Source organism: Leucoraja erinacea, chromosome 26, assembly GCF_028641065.1.
Source record: "Leucoraja erinacea ecotype New England chromosome 26, Leri_hhj_1, whole genome shotgun sequence".
NCBI classification, from domain to species: domain Eukaryota; kingdom Metazoa; phylum Chordata; class Chondrichthyes; order Rajiformes; family Rajidae; genus Leucoraja; species Leucoraja erinaceus.
In genome coordinates this window covers 26,453,987-26,471,585 of record NC_073402.1, presented here as the reverse complement: position 1 = coordinate 26,471,585, position 17,599 = coordinate 26,453,987, and the positions used below count along the sequence as shown (strand labels likewise).

Here is a 17,599-nt window from a genome sequence, read left to right as displayed (position 1 = left end):
AGTATATTCACCCTGTTTGTGATGAATGATTCTACACTCCCCCCCCCCTCCCCACCACCACCTCTGCTTTCAAAACACAATTTAAATCCTTCCTGCCTGAGCTGATGTCAATGGAATATTTCCACTACTCTACCACACACCACCACCCCCCCTCCACTCAATGTCTCCATTCACCCTCATCTCCTGTTCCTTCCCTCACTTCATCTCCCCCCTCCCTCCCCTCTCACAAATGAAAATAAGAAATCAAATCATCTCCACATCAGCACACACTGCCTCCCTCCAAAGGCAGGTGGCTGCAGGAGGTGGAGGAGGATGCTTCTGCTCTGTGTAGCTGGCAAGATATTGCAGTGGAGAGAGCAGGGGAGAGCAGGGAGCGATGGAGAGGGAGGGACGGAGAGAGGGAGAGAAGGGAACGATGGTGTCAGGAGAGGGATGAGACTTCAACCAAGAGTCAGCGTGTGTTGCAGTCCGCATTTTGGCTGGCTGGAATAAAATGAATGCCGGCTGCTGGATTTCACTGCCTTTTGGGTTTTATGCTGCTGTGTCTTGAGTTCGGCCACTGCTCGGTCTGATTGGGAGTATGGGGCTCACTCGGGCACCTCAAGACAATTCCAGAGGCCTCAAGTGCATCTCAGAGCAATGACAGAACAGGGAAAGGGGGGGAAATAAACCTATAGCAGCTCCATCGTAACCCTTGAGGTACCAGTCGATAGTGTCGGTACCATAGCAACATATCACTCGTTGGCCAGTGATCATTCATTTAATAGGTGGTTGATGACATCATTGCACAAGTCTGCAGCTAAATTTTAAGAATGAAAATAAGAGTAATATTTTTTTTATAATGGGGGAAAAGACATATTTACACTCGCAGGTTTACGTGACTTGTTCAATGGAAATTTTGAACAAATGCATTTATGCTGGAACAGAAATTTGTTTTTTTTTTTTTGTAAATTCTGAGGTAAAATGTGATTTTTGTATTTGTGCGATCATCACGTTTGCTTTTGCTTTCATGAACGTGAACATGTTGGGCTGGGGCCTTCTGGTTAGACAGCACCAGTGTACCTTCCCAGCGAGTGTTGACAGCAGAGGGGGCATCAGCGAGAGGAGGGGGGGTTTGTGTGATCTGATGGGGGTATTCTACATGATAATAGGGTTCATTGAGGTAGCCGCTGAGATGTATTTCCATTCGCAAAAGAACAATTGAAACATTATAAGATTGTTAAGGGCTTGGACACGCTAGAGGCAGGAAACATGTTCCCGATGTTGGGGGAGTCCAGAACCAGGGGCCACACACAGTTTAAGAATAAGGAGTAAGCCATTTAGAACGGAGACAAGGAAACAATTTTTCTCATGGAGAGTGGTGAGTCTGTGGAATTCTCTGCCTGGTGGAGGCAGGTTCTCTGGATGCTTTCAAGAGAGAGCTAGATAGGGCTCTTTAAAAATAGCAGAGTCAGGGGATATGGGGAGAAGGCAGGAACGGGGCACTGATTGGGGATGATCAGCCATGATCACATTGAATGGCGGTGCTGGCTCGAAGGGCCGAATGGCCTACTCCTGCACATTGTCTATTGTCTATTTATCAAGGGCCAGGAAACTAGGATGGTCACCTGTAGACACAGGAACAGACCCTTCAGTCCATAATGTCATAGTGTGGAAACAGGACCTCCAGCCCAACTTGCCCATGCCGACCAACAGGCCCCATCTACCCCAGTCCCACCTGACTCTGTTTGGCCCATATCCCTCCAAACCTATCCTATCCATGTACTGTCCAAATGTTTTTTAAATGTTGTGGTATTACCTGCCTCAACGACTTCCCTAGTTCCATATACCCACCAACCTATGTGTAAAATACGTTGCCCCTCAGGTTCCTATTAAATCTTTCCACTTTTCCCCCTTAAACCTATGCCCTCTGGTTCTTGATTTCCCTACTCTGGGTAAAAGTCTGTGTACATTTACCCGATTCATTCCTCTCCTGATCTTATGCACCTCTATAAGATCACCCCTCGTCCTCTGGTGCTTCAAGGAATAAAGTCCTAGCCTTCTCAACCACTCCATCTTTACTGTAGCTCTGGCCCTCAAGTCCTGGCAACGTCACTCCTCATAAATCTTCTCTGCACCCGTTCCAGTTTAACGCTATCTTTGCTATAACGGTGACCAAAACTGAACATGAGTGTAGCTGCTCCCTCACCAAAGTCTTGTACCAACTGTCTACGTTGAACATGATGCAAAACTATGGAGCGAAGGAAATAGGGTTTTGTGTTTAATCTTTGGTTTAAGCTAGCATCTGCAGTTCCTTCCTACACGTTTGTTGCCTCCCTGTTTGGTGATGAGGTCCATTTCCGATGGAGACACTGGTCACCCAGGCACCATTTAATGAATTCTCTCTCACGCAGCCTGTCATCAACTGCACGGATCGCTGGAGTAACACAGCGGGCCAGGCAGCATCTCTGGAGAACATGGATTAGGCCCTCCACAGGTGCTGTCTGAGCTACTCCAGGGGATGGGAGATTGCAACCTTCACGTGGTCCGCCCTGTTTCGACAAATGCAATCAACCCTGCGTGCACAATCAAATAAGATCAAATAGAACAAGTTGTCCGACAACTTTAGGCTGTGCACGCCGTACACAAGAAGAAGAAGCTACTCCAGCATTTTGTGCATTGCTCTAGACTCCAGTATCTACAGTTCCTTGTTTCTCCATCATCAGCCACATTTTGATTCGGCTGCAGATATGTGGCCCTTGTGGCTAAAGGGATCAGAGGGCATGGAGAGAAGGCAGGTACAGGATACTGAGTTGGATGATCAGCCATGATCATATTGAATGGTGGTGCAGGCTCGAACGGCCGAATGGCCTACTCCTGCATCTAATTTCTATGCTTCTATGTACCGTGTAGGAAGGAACTGCAGAGACTGGTTTAAACCGAAGATAGACTCAAAAATCTGGATTAACTCAGTGGAACAGGCCGTATCTCTGGAGAGAAGGAATGTGGAATGTTTTGGGTCGAGACCCTTCTTCAGAACCTTCTTTAGTGCAGAGATGTCCCAACACAGAGATGCCCCACTGTGTTTCTTCACCTCTGTATTTTTCTTTACCGACTCTGTCCATCTCTCATTTTGCCCCCTGCATCAAATGCTAAGTAGTTTCACTTTCTCATTCAGCATGAAGGCCTCAAGGAAACAAGAACATTTAATTGGGTCCACGAGTGAACAGCTCGTTCTCCTTTGTTACCTGTGGGATTCTCAGCGGGTCTTTCTGGCTCCTCACCTGAAACACCATGGTCCTCTCTCTCGCTCCCCCGCTCTCACTTTTGCTCGCTCCTTTGCTTTTTTTGCGCTCTCTTGATGGCCCTCATGTTCTCTAGTTCACTCTCGATCTCACTCGCATTCTCGCTTTCGATCCTGTTCGCTCTAGTTCATGCTCTTTGCGCTGTGTCTCTGTCTCTCTGTCTCTCTGTCTCTCTGTCTCTCTGTCTCTCTGTCTCTCTCTGTCTCTCTCTCTCTGTCTCTCTCTGTGTCTCTCTCTGTGTCTCTCTCTCTCTGTCTCTCTCTCTGTCTCTCTCTCTCTCTCTCTCTCTCTCTCTCTCTCTCTGTCTCTCTCTCTCTGTCTCTCTCTCTCTCTCTCTCTCTCTCTCTCTGTCGCTCTCTCTCTGTCTCTCTCTGAAACCCAACACTGTTCATTCTCCCGCCAGACAGCTCACTCTTTCCCGATGCATTGTAAAGTTGAAGTCATTCCATGCTAGAGAGTGGGCAAGTGCAGGATTTAAGTTAGCTGCCTTTTGTAAAGATACTGTTCAACATGGGCAAACGAGTGTGAGGTTGCAGGACATATTTACTGCTATGTATGATTGAGACCGCTATTCAGGGGCAGCACGGTGGCGCTGCGGTAGAGTTGCTGCCTCACAGTGGCGGAGATTGGGTTCGATCCTGACCAGGGGCTGCACGGGGTGGGGCACAGCGGTAGAGTTGCTGCCTCACAGTGGCAGAGACCCGGGTTCGATCCTGACAATGGTTGTTTGTCTGTACGGAGTTTGTACGTTCCTCCCGTGGCCTGCGTGGGTTTTCTCTGGGATCTCCGGTTTCCTCCCACACTCCAAAGGCGTACAGGTTTGTAGATTAATTAGCTTGGTAAAATTGTAAATTGTCCCTAGTGTGTAGGATAATGTTAGTGTACGGGGATCGCTGGTTGGCGCGGATTCTGAGGTTGGAAGGCCCTGTTTCCGCGCTGTATCTCTAAACTAAACAATTGATTTCTGTCTATGTGGAGTTTGCATGTTCTCCCTGCGATCGCAAGGGTTTTCTCCGGGTGCTCCGGTTTCCTCCCACATTCGAAAGACATGCAGGTTTATTGCTCCCTGTAAATTGTCACGAGTGTGTAGGATAGAACGAGTGTACGGGTGATTGTGGTCGGCATGGGCCGAAGGGCCTGTTTCCATGCTGTATCACTCTATACTATAAACATGGCAGGAATACTATTTTATATATTTCAAATTTTTAGGAAAACATTTACAATTGAATCCAACCATTGCACTGCTGACCTGCTTTGATTCCCAAAATATATTTTTGGTTATAAGGAACTCTATTTTTAATCATCGTTGTGTAATCATTAATTGGTTTGATCTGACCATCATATCAAATGCCCAATTATTTTGACCACATAGTCTACAGACTTTGCGATTTTTAATTTACTTTTTGTCCAGCAGTCATACTTTTTCCCCCAATAGTGCAGCAGTTCTGAAGCCGAATTCAACAGCAGTCTGAAGAAGGGTTCTGACCCAAAACGTCACCCATCCTTTCTCTCCAGAGAAGCTGCTGACCCGCTGAGTTACTCTGGCACTCTGTCTAACATTGTAAAGTAATTCAATGTGTGTTTGCACTCTTTGCCTGCACCTGTGTGTTATATCATCATGTATATTGTGCACTGTTGCCAGATTTGCAGTTTAATGTAAAATGGTTTCTCAGTAGCACAGTTATCCAGGTATAATCCCCTCGAGTGAATATCGCTCACCCACGATATTCAGTTGGTTTGTAGCGCTCGCTAAAATTATCACGGGTTGCAATGACCAAACCCATGTTTTAGTTGTGGAGAAATTGCAACGTTTGCTCTTACATACTTGGCTAATAAATTCTTTGTGTCTTGTATCTTGAAATGCTGCACTTGGGTCAGTAGAGGGTTGTGTAATTATATATGTCGTGGTTGTGATTGAATACTTTATTGTCACCTGTGACAAGTCACAGTGAAATTCCTTGCTTGCGTACCTAGCCAGGTATGCAAATAGTTGCCACATAAAGGGCGTTTACAAAGTTACAAATCCCCCTCTGGAACGCGCCAGGTCCCCCCTTTGTTCAACCCCACACCCACATCCCCTCACGGCGATCCACCCATGCCAGGTCCCCGATGTTCTGTCCCCCGCCCCCCAAGGCGGTCCCCCCCCTCCTTGGTTCCTTCCCTCAGCAGCGACATCATCACTTTCACGTGGTCCATCCTCATCCGCTGGTCGGCGCCCTCATCAACCGCCCCAGCCGCGATCTCCAGCCGCGATCTCCATCGACTCGCGGTGCACGGGCTCAGTCCGCCATGGGCTCTGCGGGAGTTCCGGTTTGCGACATAATATATCGACTATGTGACACGATGGTGAGGTCCATGCTGATAGTCGGTGCACGAGATATTATGAGCAGGGTCTGTGTGAAGGCAGCACTCCTATCTGTGTGGGTGTTTGACGTAACTCGGTTACATCACTGCAACGTATATCCCATGGTATTGTGGGTCAGCCCTGGACATGTTGGAGTGTGACGTCCCTCTATGTTTGTGTATGTTTGTCATCATGAGTTGGAGCAACTGCAGTCTCCTGCGATATATTTACATCTTTAACACTTGCATGGTGGTACATTTGATGTGAACTACCCTCTGATGCGCCGGGACAGCATGAGTTGAGAAAGGTTGTAGGGCACTGCAGAAAGGACTTGATAGAGGATGATGAGAGGGGATCAGCTTTGAAGTTTAGGGGGCAGCACTTCTTTACTTGGTAGCTGTGTAGCGTGAATCATTTTAAAAATAAATTGGTGGGCAGGGAATGGAGAATGAGCGCAGGTATATGGGGGGAGATTATGTGTTCGGTGAAGGGTCGAACTTTAAAAGTGAACTTAATTAGAATCAGTCACACAGTGTGGAAACAGGCCCTTTGGCCCAACTTGCCCTCACCAACCAACATGTCCCATCTTCACTTGTCCCACCTGTCTGTGTTTGGCCCACATCCCTCTAACCCTGTCCTATCCATGTATCTGTCTAATTGTTTCTTAAACGTGGTACTAGTCCCAGCCTCAATAACCTCCTCAAGCAGCTTGTTCCATATATCCACAACCCTTTGTGTAGAAAAAGTTACCCCTCGGATTCCTTTTCAATCTTTCCTCCTTCACCTTAAACCTATGTCCTCTGGTCCTCGATTCCCCATACTCCGTGCACCTAGTGTGGCTGTGAGTTGATTTTGGATGCTGTAAGGTTGAGGTTCAGTTTTATCAGCAGATTATTCAGTGAGAAGTTGGGACAGGAATAGGCGTGAAAGTTATTTTTTCACAACTGCCCTGTCATTGGACAAGATGGTGGTTAATGTTTAGTTTGGTTTAGCGATACAGCACGGAAACAGGTCCCTTTGGTCCACAGAGTCCACGCCAACCAGCGATTCGCGTACGCCAAGACTATCCTATACACGCTAGTCAAAGTTGTACAATTTTACCAAGCCAATTAGCCGACAAACCTGTACCTCTTTGGAATGTGGGAGGAAACTGGAGATCCCCGAGAAATCCCACGCAGGTTACGGGGAGAACGTGCAAACTCCGTACAGCCAGCACCCGTAGTCAGGATGGAGCCTGGGTCTCTGGCGCTGTGAGGCAGCAACTCTACCGCCGCGCCAACATGCTGCCCGTTAATCTGCTATGATTTCCCCATAAACTGCGATTAATTGAACCAAATGTTGTTGATTTAATTCTTGAACATCTGCAGCTGAACATGCACCATTCTCTGGGAAAGAGAATTCCCAGAGATTTGGAACCTTTGGAGTGAACAAATCTCTCATCTGAGTCCTAAATAACGATTTATAAGGATCATGTGACATTGGAGCAGAATTAGGCCATTTGGCCCATCGCGTATACCTTGCCCTTCTATCGTGTCTGGTCTATTTTTCCCTCAACCCAATTCTCCTGCCTGCTCCCCATAACTTTGTTGCCTTTACTAATCAAGTATCTGTCGATCTCTACTTTAAAAATACCCAATGACGGCCTCCACAGCTGTCTGTAGCAATAAATTCCACAGATTCACCACCCTCTGGATAAAGAATTTCCTCCTCATCTCCATTCCAAAGATTTGTCCTTTTATTCTGAGGCTGCACCTCTGGTCCTAGACTCTCCCTCTAGTGGAAACTCGTAACCTGGATCACCTCATACTCCCCTTGAACCTCTCCGCTCCGAAGAAAATAATCCCAGATATGATTCAGATAACTGAAGTCCCTGAGCAAAGAAACAAAGTTCTGGAGGAACTTGGGTAGCATCTGTGGAGGGAATGGACAGACAACGTTTTGGGTCAGGATCCTTCTTCAGATTGATGGGGTGGGGGAGAGAATGCTGGAAAAGAGAGGCAGGAATGGGATATAGCCTGCCTAGTTGCAAAGCCCGGAAAGGTGTTGTCAAGCTGGAAAGGGTACGGAGAAGATTTACTAGGATGTTGCCAGGACTAGAGGGTCTGAGCTATAGGGAGAGGTTGAGCAGGGTGGGACTCTATTCCATGGAGCGCAGGAGGGTGAGGGGTGATCTTACAGAGGTGTATAAGATCATGAGAGGAATAGATTGGGTAGATGCACAGAGTCTCTTGTCCTGAGTTGGTGAATCGAGGATTAGGGGACATACAGCAGGTTTAAGATGAAGGGGAAAAGATTTAATAGGAGTCTGCGTGAGGGTGAGTGCATGGAATGAGCTGCCAGAGGAGGTAGTTGAGGCAACGTTTAAGAAACAGTTAGACAGGTACATGGATAGGACAGGTTTGGAGGGATATGGACCAAATGCGGGCAAGTGGGGCTAGTGTATAACCATATAACCATATAACAATTACAGCACGGAAACAGGCCATCTCGGTCCTACAAGTCCATGCCGAACAAATTTTTTTTTTCCCCTTAGTCCCACCTGCCTGCACTCATACCATAACCCTCCATTCCCTTCTCATCCATATTGTAGCTGGGACATGTTGGCCGGCGCGGACAAGTTTGGCCCGAAGGGCCTGTTTCCACGCGGTATCATTCTATGACTCTAAATGTTAGGTGGATACAGGTGAGATAGTGCCAAGGGGTAGAAGCGAGAAGGAGAAGGGTGTCAAATAATGAAAGAATAGGAGGAATAAAATGAAAAGTTGGTGGTGGATATGGTGGAAAGGTGCATGGGAGGGGACAGAGAGGGCCGGAAAGGAAATGAGGAAACTTAAGGATTGGAGTGATGGGAAATGGACGTAAGCATGAGAGGAAAAGGACAGGTTCACGGCAAAATCTGTTGGAGAATGCTGTGTTCATACTTTTGGGATGTTGGTTACTCGGGTGGAATATGAGATGTTGTTCCTTCAGTTTGCATGTGTGTGTGTGTGTGTGTATGTGGCTTCACCCTGGCAGTAAAATAGCCCATGGACAGAAGGATCAATGTGGGAATGGGAGGGGGAGTTTTATAATGGTTTGTGACCGGGAGCAGCAGCAGAGCTTGGTGGACAGAACGCAAGTGCTCGGCAAAATGGTCGCCACGTCCACCTTTGGTGTTGCCGGTGTAGAGGAGGGCAGAATACGACACACAAGGTTGGAAGAGCTGCAAGTGAACCCTGGTCTCACCTGGAAGGGCTGGATGGAGGTGAGCTAGGTAAAGGGACAGGTGTTACACCTTCTGCAGTTGCAGGGGAAAGAACATGGGGAGAGGAGCGGGTAGGTTGGGAGGGGTGAGCAAACCATGAGAATTGCCAAGAGAATGGTCTCCATGGAACCTGCAGGTTGATTGGCATGGGGTAAATGTTAAAAAACAGTGGATTTTTTTGTGTGTGTGTGTGTGTGTGTGTGTATCGCTGGTCGGTGCGGACTCAGTGGGCCGTGGGGCCTGTTTCCGCGCTGTATCTATGAACTAAAACTAAAGCTGAACTAATTCAGATTAAGTCAAAAAGTCACCAGAGGGAGGTTGGGTATCACTGAAAAGTCCAACATCTTTACTGTGGAAGAGGTCAAGATAACTTCTGTCCTAGAAGGAACTGCAGATGTTCGTAATCGAAGGTCTGAAGAAGGGTTTTGGCCCGAAACGTTGCCTATTTCCTTCGTTCCATAGATGCTGCTGCACCCGCTGAGTTTCTCCAGCATTTTTGTCCAACTTCTGTCCTTGCCTGTCTTGCAACAGTAAATCCACTGGCAGCCAGTTCTGAATGTTACAGTAAGTGCTGAAATTATGGCTGCTCTCAGCAGTGGGCTAATTTAGTTTGAAGTGTGATATTTGTTATGACTTTTTTTCCACACATTCATGCTTCACAACTGTTGCATAATTTTCACTTCACATCTCCATGGCATTGCGGGATTTTGCAGACGGCATCATGAAAGCTGATGTTAATCAAGCTGGGACATTGCACTGAGCTCTCCTGGTGCTATAGTGAATCTTACTCAGTAACACATGACTGCATTGACTAGGGAGATATATCCAGGAATAGGGGAGAGTCATTCAGCTTCATGTTTTTGGAAACATTGAATTGATTGAAAGATACAGTGTGGAAACAGGCCCTTCGGCCCGTTCGAGACCATGCCTCCAGTTTCTTCCCAGCTGTTATCAGGCAACTGAACCATTTTATCAACAACTAGCGAGCGGTCTTGAGCTACTATTTACCTCACTGGAGACCCTCCGACTATCTCTAATCAGACCTTACTGGACGTTATCTTACATTAAACATTGTTCCCTTTATCATGTATCTGTACACTGTGGATGGCCCGGTTGTAGTCATGTATTGTCTTTCAGCAGACTTGTTAACATGCAACAGAAGTTTTTCACTATACACGTAACATTAGATTAAAATAACTAACCTGTTAACCCAGTACCTGTGTAAATAATCGATCGCCTCTTCACACTAAGTGCAATGTTATCCCACTTCCTCGTCCACTCCCTGCACACTCTGGGCAATTTAGAGGCCATTAACCTACAAACCCACGTGTCTTGGGGTGTGGGAGGAAACCTGAGCAGCTGGAGGAAACCCACGTGGTCACAGAGAGAACGTGCAAACTCCACAAAGATAAGCCCCGAGGTCAGGATCGGGTAACTCTACCCCTTCGCCACTGTGCCATGAGGTAATAATAGGTGTCGGCTGTTGCCCACCTTTTCGTCATTTACCCATGTGTATTAAAAAAAATGAGAGGTGTATATCGGGTAATCGCACAGAGTCTCTTGCCCAGAGTTGGGGAATCGAGGACCAGAGGACATATGTTTAAACTGATGGGGGTAAAGATTTAAGAAGAATCCGAGGGGTAACTTTTTCACTCAAGGGGTGGTTGGTGCATGGAACGAGTTGGCAGAGGAGATAGTTGAGGCAGGGACTATCGTAAACGTTTAAGAAACATTTAGACGGGTACATGGATAGGACAGGTTTAGAGGGATATGGGGCAAACGCAGGCAGGCAGGACTAGTGCAGATGGGACATGTTGGCCAGTGTGGGCAAGTTGAGCTGAAGGGTCTGTTTCCACGCTGTATCACTCTATGACTCTGTGTCGTAAAACCCTCACTGAATGAAAATCTGCTTGTCAGAATATTGAAATATTTAATTTCCCCCATTCCCCAAGCTATCCACTAACTACAGCTGAACGGTTAAATGTTTCAGATCACCTAAACATGAAGAGGTGTTTCTTTTCATCACCGTCCACAGCCTGGTTTTGATTTTCTTTCCTCCGTGCCTCCTTGCTGAAGACTTTGCTCCCCCTACTGTACCTGCACGTGGGGAAATAATGTGTGTCCATCTGTGAGCAAGCTTGAGGGGCTGGCTCATGTACTGCTGCTTCAGTATCTCAGCCATTCTGTCCATAATAATCAAACAAGGCGCATTAATTGGAACGCTCCTTGAAATCATGAACTCAGGGGCATTAACTGCCAAGAAAAACTGTTCTTAATTTAACCCTGTGTGTAGGAAGGAACTGCAGATACTGGTTTACACCGAAGATCGGCGCAAAATGCTGGAGTAACTCAGCGGGACGTAATGGGCGATATTTTGGGCCAGATCTGAAGAAGGTTTCTCGACCCGAAACGTCACCCATTCCTTCTATCCAGAGATGCTGCCTGGACCACTGAGTTGCTCCAGCATTTTGTGCCTATCTTAATTTAACCCCTATGGCACAATTCATTAGTTTTAGTTGAGAGACACACCTCACAAAAAAGGCCACTGCGGCACACCGAGTCCGCTCCGACCAGCGATCCCCGCACAATAACGCTATCCTACACACACTACGGGTGATTTGCAATTTTCCCATTCCAGGGGGGATTGTACAAACTCCGTGCAGACAGCACCCGTAGTCGGGATCGAACCCGGGTCTCTGGCGCTGTGAGGCAGCAACTCTACCGCTGTGCCCTTCACTTACTGAACATACCCTTGTTCAGTTGGTGGCTGTGACACGGTGTAACATTCTGTTGGTCAACATTCCATGTTTTCCTCAAGATGCATTTTTGAGAGGCACTAATCCATGCGAATTTTGGTGTCAAATTACAATTATTGTTGCTTTATCCGTGGGAAAATTGCAGACTGATTCTTTTTTAAATCCCTGGTTGGTCAACATTCTCCGAATCCCAATGCAATGCTGTTTTAACGTAGCTCCATACAATAATTGCCTGATATTCAAATGTTTGATTTACAGATTTTTGCTGCATGCTGTTGACTCTTTGAGGTTTGTGCCTCCAACTTAGATAGATATTTTTTTATAACCATAATGAATAGCGCAACACTAATGGTGGACGGGAATGCACTGAAACTCAACAGCCATTGTGCCTTTTGACAAACTGTCTTGCTTTATAAAGTTTTGCTTCAGTCAAGTCTAGTCGGGTTTATTGTTGTATGCTCAGTTACTGTAAGGTGCAAGCACAATGCAAATCTTACTTGCGGTAAAACATTTCAAAGAATGTTAGCAAACACTCAAATTTATCCTTGGAGAGGGTGCAACAAGATGGTAGCTTGAGTCATATAGCATGGAAACAGGCCCAGTGGCCCAACTTGCCCACACCAACCAACATGCCCCATCTACACTAGTCCCACCTGTCCTGTCTATGTTTAGTCCCACCTGTCTATGTTTGACCCATGTCCCATTAAACCTGTCCTATCCATGTACCTGTATAACTGTTTCTTAAACTTTGCCATAATCCCTGCCTCAACTACCTCCTCCGGCAGCTCGTTCCATACACCCACCACCCTTTGTGCAAAAAAAGTAACCCCTCAGATTCCTATTAAATCTTTCCCTCCCCCTCACATTAAACCAATGTGTCCCCTGGTTCTCGGTACCCCTACTCTGGGCAAGAATCTCTGTGCGTTTACCCGATCTATTCCTCTCCCGATTTTGTAATTAAGCAGTAAAAAGGGAACGTTCTTTCCAGCGAATGATTTCTGCAGTGAAGATGAGCAAATTTTCCAGTTAACGTCAAACACTAATTTCACTGGTACACAAAAAAGCTGGAGAAACTCAGCGGGTGCAGCAGCATCTATGGAGTGAAGGAAATAGAATCGAAGGTACACAAAATAAATGAGTTTCTCCAGCTATTTTGTGTACCTTCGATTTTCCCGCATCTGCAGCTCCTTCTTAAACACTAATTTCACTTCTCTTCTTGGAGATCTTCCGAGTGTGAGATAGTGGCTGGAAAGTGAACCAGACACAGGGAACGGCAGAGTCTGGAATAGAGTCATAGAGTGATACCGTGTGGAAACAGGCCATTTGACCCAACTTGCCCATGCTGGCCAACAAGTCCCAGCTACACTAGTCCCACCTGCCCGCATTTGGCCCACATCCCTCCAAACCTGTCCTATCCATGTACCTGTCTAACTGTTTCTTAAACATTGCGATAGTCCCTGCCCCAACTACCTCTTCTGACAGCTCGTTCCAAACCCCCACCACCCTTTGTGTGGAAAAAGTTACCCCTCAGATTACTATTAAATCTTTTCCCCTTCAGCATGAGCCTATGTCTACTGGTCTTGGATGGCACTGTTCGCAAACCGTGCTGTGATACGGCCCGATACGGCACACCTGAATGTACCGGTCAAAGGTGGTCCATATCCCTCCAAACCACTTATCCATTTACACAGGTACATGGATAGGACAGGTTTACAGAAATCTTGAGCAAAGTACAAAATGCTGGAGTAACTCAGCGGGTCAGGCAGCATCTGTGGAGAGAATGGATGGACATCTGGAGATGGGCGTCACAACAGTCTGAAGGGTCCTGAACCAAAATGCTCATTCCATCCACAGATGCTGCCTGACCCGCTGAGTTACTCCAGCACTTTGTGATGTGCGTATAGTGGGATGGGACGTAACTGGTTGGTATCGGAGCCAGAGACGGAATCTCAACCTGATTAAAATCTCACGGGCCGCTGTCAGACTGCCTGGTATTATTTTAGTAATAAGAAAGGAACTGCAGATGCTGGTTTATACCTGAGATAGCCGCAAAGTGCTGGAGTAACTTGGCGGGTCAGGCAGCATCTCTGGAGGAAATGGATTGGTGGCATTTCGGGTTGGGACCCTTCTTCAGACTGTGTCTATCGGGTCTGACGATTAGGGTGTTATAATGAAAGGCCTATGGGTGCGGATGACATATTCAGGAGCAGCCTCTGTGGAGTTATACTGAAGGAGCGTGATCTTTAGATATATGGCTATTAGATGTCCAAGTCCATCCCATCTTTACAGTCGGGCGCTTTGAGGTACAACAAGAGGAGAGGGATTATTCCCAGCGGAATATTTATCCCTTGGTGAGCATCAGTGAAGGAATTTATTACATTGATGTGTCTGGGTTTGCCCTGTGCTGAAGTTAGCTGCTGCATGTTCTACTTTACAATGGGAGCAGTGATTACAGGTTGCAGCCATATTAGCAGCGAAAGCCACACGAGATGAGCGGCACCTCCTTCTCCACTCAATCTGTTTCCACTCTTCAGAACACGAGCCTGTTAAAGCAGTTGGCAGGATTGCAGTTAATTTGTGCCTTAACCGTAATACTCTTGTCCATTGACTACAGTTTTGACATTTTCAATTGGCACCTGGGCTCACGGCTTCTCGGGCGAACTCAGGATTCTTGTTACTCGGGCAGTGGCAACTGTTTCCGAAATGTCCAGCGCTAATTCAGACGTCATGACCCCGTTCTGAACCTCCCCCCCTCCCCCCCCCCCCCCCCCCCAATAAATTACTAACTCCTTCCCAAGGGAAAGAATAATTACAATGGTACAGCACCCCTGACAAGCACAGTGGACACTTTTCATTTAGTTTAGTCTCATGTGTACTGAGGTACAGTGAAAAGCTTAAGGTGGACACAAAAAGCTGGAGTAATTCAGCGGGTCAGGCAGCATCTCTGGAGATGAAGAATAGGTGATGTTTCGGGTCGAGACCCTTCTTCAGAATTCTGAGATGCCGCCTGACTCGCTGAGTTACCTGAGGGGGAATCTTTTTACACAATGGGTGGTAGGTTGGAATGAGCTGCCAGAGGAGATAGTTGAGGCAAGTACTATCACAATGTTTAAAAAAGATTTGGACAGGTACATGGACAGGGTAGGTTTACAGGGATATGGGACAGGCGCAAGCAGGTGAGACAAGTGTTGATGGGGCATGTTGGTTGGCGTGGGCAAGTTAGGGTCTGTTTCTGCGCTGTATGATGCTATGGATGGAAGACACAAAAAGCTGGAGTAACTCAGCGGGACATGCAACATCCCTGAACATAAGGAATGGGTGATGTTTCGAATCGAGGCCCTTCTTTAGACGAGTTAGGGGGAAGGGCGAGAGATATAGACGATGATGTAGAGAGTTAAATACCAATGAATGAAAGATATGCAAAAAAAGTAACGATGATAAATGAAACGGGCCCATTGTAAGCTGTTTGCTGGGTGTAAACGAGAAGCTGGTGCGACTTGGGTGGGGGAGGAATGGAGAGAGAGGGAATGCCAGGGTTACTTGAAGTTGGAGAAATCAAGATTCATACCACTGGGCTGAAAGCTGCCCACAAGCGAAATATGAGATGCTGTTCTGCCAAGTTGCGTCTATCCTCACCTCTCCCTGACAACGGAGGAATCCTAGGAAGGAACGATCAGTGTGGGAATGGGAAGGAGACTTATGCCCCTGTCCCACTTAGGAAACCTGAACGGAAACCTCTGGTGACTTTGCGTCCCACGCAAGATTTCCGTGCGGTTCCCGGAGGTTGCAGGTGGTTGCCGGAGGTTGCAGGTAGTGGAAGCAGGTAGGGAGACTGACAAAAACCTCTGGGAACCTCCGGAAACCACACGGAAACCTTGGGTGGGACGCAAAGTCTCCAGAGGTTTCCGTTCAGGTTTCCTAAGTGGGACAGGGGCATTAGTGTTTACCAACCAGGTGCACCTACCTATGTCACAGGTAGACATACCGATGAAACGTCTGTCTAAACTCCCTTCCCGTTATGATTCTAATGGTTCTCAGCTCTAGATGATGCACATTTAGTTTTGTTCCAGGCATCTGTTTCACGGGTGGAGAACGGGTGGAGCAGATGCCAGAGCATGTTGAACGCATCTTTCAGGTTTTATAGGTGAATCGAAGTATAAATTGGATTTTCAGCCAAATATTTAAAGCCAACAGGATGCCGAATGCGGAAAGTAGTTTGGAAAACCTGATATATCAACCTCAGCGGCCCGCTGGTTCAACCAAAACCATGTGGGGATCTATGGCAGGAAAGATAGTGTTGAAGAGTGCGGATGTTGCCAGGACTTGAGGGCCTGAGCTATCAGGAGAGGTTTAGTTTAGTTTAGAGATACAGCGCGGAAAATATGCCCTTCGGCCCACCGAGTCCGCACTGACCAGCGATTCCCGCACACTAACACCATTCTGCACACACCAGGGATAATTTTACACTTATACCAAGCCAATTTGCCTACAAACCTGCACGTCTTTGGAGTGTGGGACGAAACCGAAGATCTCGGTGAAAACCCACGCAGGTCAAGGGGAGAACGTACAAACTCCGTACAGACAGCACCCGTATTCAGGATCGAACCCGGGTCTCTGGCGCTGTGAGGCGGAAACTCTACCGCTGCGCCTCCGTGCCGCAACATACTTTCTATGATTCCATGAGGATACAGTTGCCTGACATCCAAGCTCAGGACATCCTGAGGCTGCGAGAAGCGGCCTCGAGAAATTCGGGAACTTTATTAATTGGATTGCTGTTGCAGAAGATCGTGAACATGCTCATGCTGAATTAAGAGGGCTATTAATTCAGTCGGAGAACCTGGAGGTCTCCGACTTTTGTTTTTGAAGTTAATGAGCTGAGAAATCTCTTGAATTACACACCACATACTTCCACCCTGTAACACCACACTGGACAAAACCGTCCTTTGCCTCGAATTGTACCCATTCAACCTGCTGTTTGTCCATGTCGGGCCAGTTTTGAGGTCCCCACTCAATCATCAATTTAGATTAGAGATACAGAGCGGAAGCAGGCCCTTCGGCCCACTGAATCCGCACCGCCCAGCGATCCCCGAACGTTAACACTATCCTACGCATGCTAGGGACATTTTGCATTTATACCAAGACAATTAACCTACAAACCTGTACGTCTTTGGACGTAGAAACATAGAAAATAGGTGCAGGAGTAGGCCGTTCGGCCCTTCGAGCCTGCACCGGCATTCGATATGATCTTGGCTGATCATCCAACTCTGTATCCCATCCCTGCCTTCTCTCCATACCCCCTGATCCCTTTAGCCACAAGGGCCACATCTAACTCCCTCTTAAATATAGCCAATGAACTGGCCTCAACTACCTTCTGTGGCAGAGAATTCCACAGATTGACCACTCTCTGTGTAAAAAACTGATTTTCTCATCTCGGTCCTAAAAGACTTCCCCCTTATTCTTAAACTGTGTGTGTGTGGCCCCTTGTCGTGGACTTCCGCAACATCGGGAACAATCTTCCTGCATCTAGCCTGTCCAACCTCTTAAGAATTTTGTAAGTTTCTATAAGATCCCCCCTCAATCTTCTAAATTCTAGCGTGTACAAGCTGAGTCTATCCAGTCTTTCTTCATATGAAAGTCCTGCCATCCCAGGAATCAGTCTGGTGAACCTTCTCTGTACTCCCTCTATGGCAAGAATGTCTTTCAACATCCTCAACCTCTCATCTCTTATCCTTAAACTGTGACCCCTAGTTCTGGACTCCCCCAACATCGGGAACAATCTTCCTGCATTAGCCTGTCCACGGCCTTTGGAGCGTGGGAGGAAACCGAAGATCTCGGAGAAAACCCACACAGGTTATGGGGAGAACATACAAACTTTGTACAGACAGCACCCATAGTCGGGATCGGACCTGGGTCTCCGACGCTGCAAGCGATGTAAGGCAGCAACTCTACCGCTGCGCCAACATGCCACCAC

General features: G+C 47.2%; 1 protein-coding gene across 1 annotated transcript in view; it reads left to right on the top strand.

The window, feature by feature from the left end:
* The window catches only part of LOC129709863 (transcription factor HIVEP3), a 269,420-nt gene that overhangs the window by 534 nt on the left and 251,287 nt on the right, over positions 1-17,599 (top strand). The window lies entirely within an intron of this gene.